This window comes from Punica granatum, chromosome 2, assembly GCF_007655135.1.
Source record: "Punica granatum isolate Tunisia-2019 chromosome 2, ASM765513v2, whole genome shotgun sequence".
NCBI classification, from domain to species: Eukaryota; Viridiplantae; Streptophyta; class Magnoliopsida; order Myrtales; family Lythraceae; genus Punica; species Punica granatum.
Window position 1 is genome coordinate 9,723,656 of NC_045128.1, and position 3,415 is coordinate 9,727,070.

Below are 3,415 nucleotides of genomic sequence, written 5' to 3' on the forward strand. Positions count from 1 at the left end.
CCATGGTATTAAAGAGGAAAAGCAACGCCAATTTAATCTCTAATTAATAGTTCCTTTAATGAGGGACAGTAGGCAAAACAATGAGATAATACTCATGAGAGAAATTACTCGTAAATAAACTCTTGTCAACCGTGCGATTCATTAATATTATTGTTGATATAATTTTTAACGAACAAAAATATGAAGATGTTAACGGGAATTGACTTATTCTTACGAATTTCAACTATACTCCATTATAGCCAATCCCAAAGTATTTATTCCGGAAGGCGTGGCATTTTGTGAATCTTGTGCTAAAATTAACTTAATCCGAAATGGTGTAGTCTATCTTTGCTGAAACAAGAGTTTCTAATCGCGGTCGCAAAAACCAACACATTGTGCAATCATCCTCAGGCAATGACCCGTGCATATGGTAGCATAGAAAAGTCATAACACCAGTTCATAATTTCAAGCAGTCTTTCCAATAAACCTCAATCGGGTACGCATGAAACGCACAAAGATCATATAGTGTTGATGGGGCTAAGATTAACCCTTGTCTGGTGAGCCAGGTTGAGGGCATAATTCTTGTACATTGATTGGCAGCTAAGCTTATGCATGGTGGAAAGGCTTATATAATGATACCTAGTGAAGTTTAAGGGGCAATATGTCAAAAACACCGATTCTTTCAGGTGGAAGAAAGAACAATGGAAAATTTTTCGGGGAGAGAGACAAAGATAACAATATATTTCTTCAAAGGACACACTCATGGAAGTTTCCAAATTCCTCAGCAGCATCTCTCTTTAGACCACACGCCTATCTTCCATGTCCATCCTTTTCATCCTTCTCACCTATAAAACACGCCATTCATTCTTCAAATCTCTGCACCGAAATTGAACAAAACATCACACTGATCTTCTCTTAATCCGTTGCGGAGTATCGTTATATTCTTCGGTTTATATAGCTTCGTCGTTCTTTCTCATCACCAGCTCCAAAATTTATTGGTGCGGAGGATTTTCCCCACGAAAGACCGGGAGACCATGACAGTTATAGCTGCTCATCAAGTGGAGTCGAAGAGATACGCGCTGTTGCTTGCGGCGAGGGACTCCGACTATGTCAAGAAAGTATATGGAGGCTACTTCAATGTCTTTGTCTCCGCCTTTGCAGAAGAAGGTAATGCTTTAGTGCCGCTACTCGTGCTTGGCGCTTGCACAATCCACTCGAGTTCTTAAACGAATCACGACCAGAAAATAACAGGAAAAAATACGGGAAGATGTAATTTTAAAGTATACTTACAATGAGGTGTTTTTTGGGTAAAAAAACAGGGGAGAGGTGGGATCTGTACAGAGTGGTGGAAGGGGAGTCCCGGAGATGAGCGAGCTGGACAAGTATGACGGCTTTATAGTGAGCGGAAGTCCTTACGACGCCTACGGGAATGATTACTGGACATCAAGCTCTGCTTCCTCCTCCAGACTCTATTTGTGATGGAGAAGAAAGTCCTCGGTGTTTGCTTCGGCCACCAGGTGCTGTGCAGGGTACTGGGGGGCAAAGTCGGGAAGTCATACACGGGATGGGACATCGGCCTCAGGAAAGTGAGGATAGTGAAGGACTGCTTGCTCAGCGACTTTCTGGAACAAGACCAACAAGAAGAAGAAGCTGCAGCAATCCCGAAATCGCTCACCATAATAGAGTGTCATCAGGATGAGGTGTGGGAAGTCCCTTCGGGGGTGCTGAGATCATCGCCTTCTCTGAGAAAACCAGCATCGAGATGTTTGCGTTCGGCGAACACATTATGGGCATCCAGGGGCATCCCGAGTACCCAAGGATATCCTTTGCAACCTCATCGACCGCCTCCTCAGCAATGGCTGCATCGAAAAAGGTTTTGCTGAGAATGCAAAGTTGGCCTTGGAATATCGGAACCGGAACCGGAAATGCTGGGAAAGGATCTGCAGAATCTTCCTCAAAGGCAGGAGATGATTTTTTGTGTGATACCATGGTTATCTAATTAGCATCATAAATTGAGTACACTCAATTAGCTAAGTGAAATAGAAATTACCGCTAATTTTAAGTGTGGTCAAAGTAAATGCAGGCTGCAGGGTCAACTATATTTAGCTTTGTTTTTCCCATTGGAGATTGTCAAAGTGCACAATAAAAATTTTCGTCAGAAGATCTTATTCTTCATGATATGCCTTCTATAATTTCAACAGAAAACTTGGACCACCATATACCTCAACTGCACGTGAAAATTAACTTAACTGCACATATTTTTTCAAGGGGTATTTACATAAAATAGCCCATGATTTGTCCGTTTTGTTAAATCTATCATATGTTTTTTTTGTCAAATCTATCACATGGTTTACTTTTTATATCAAATCTATCCCGGCGTTATATTTTCCGTCGACATCTAACGGCTGTGGTGACGTAGCGCCTACGTGGCAAGTGTGGCCCACTATCTCTCCACGTGCCACATCAGCACGGCCGTTAGATGTTGACGGAAAAGATAACGCCGAGATAGATTTGATACAAAAAGTAAACCATGGGATAGATTTGACCAAAAAAAAGCATAGGATAGACTTGATGAAACGGACAAACCATATCGACTAATAGAGATCAAGCCGTGTCGACTCACTGGAGGATAATCTCTCTCAGTATGGATTTTTTCTATCCACAAAATTCGATCCTAAGAATTTACTCAGGGGAAACGAGTGCTGAAACACTTGAACCAATCTACGTCAATTCACCAATGAAATTTAGTGGCTTATTTATTCCACTTTATTTTCTAATTTTATAATATGTATATAGAGAGAACAAATCAATTAAAAATTTAAGACAAGACCATGTATATAAATTTAGTTAGTAAATATAATTCAACATCAATTCAGCGGAGTGATTAATGGAGTTTTCTTAAGCTGATAATGACGGAAACTGTTTTCCCGTTCCCACTATTGTGCGCATGTTTCTTGTTCCCACTATTGTGCGCATGTTTACGCTGAAGCCCAAAATCAAAAGCCAAACAGGGCAAACCGCGTGGCAGCGCCGCTGCAAATTTCACGGACAGACGGACAATGGTAATAAATCAACTATTTATTTATTTTAAGGTTGACCCTTTTTTGGTTTGCCCCCCTAGTTTTTGACGAATCTTTCAAGTTTTCCCCTGAAAATTGCATCTTATGTTCTGATCCCCATTATGCAATGGGACTTGCACACACTAGCCATGGTATTAAAGAGGAAAAGCAACGCCAATTTAATCTCTAATTAATAGTTTCCTTTAATGAGGGACAGTAGGCAAAACAATGAGATAATACTCATGAGAGCAATTACTCGTAAATAAACTCTTGTCAACCGTGCGATTCATTAATATTATTGTTGATATAATTTTTAACGAACAAAAATATGAAGATGTTAACGGGAATTGACTTATTCTTACGAATTCAACTATACT

General features: G+C 40.3%; 1 pseudogene; it reads left to right on the plus strand.

Annotated features, from left to right (window-relative positions):
• The first annotated feature begins 719 nt into the window (after positions 1–719).
• On the plus strand, positions 720–1,950 carry LOC116197091 (annotated as a pseudogene).
• Positions 1,951–3,415: the final 1,465 nt, after the last annotated feature.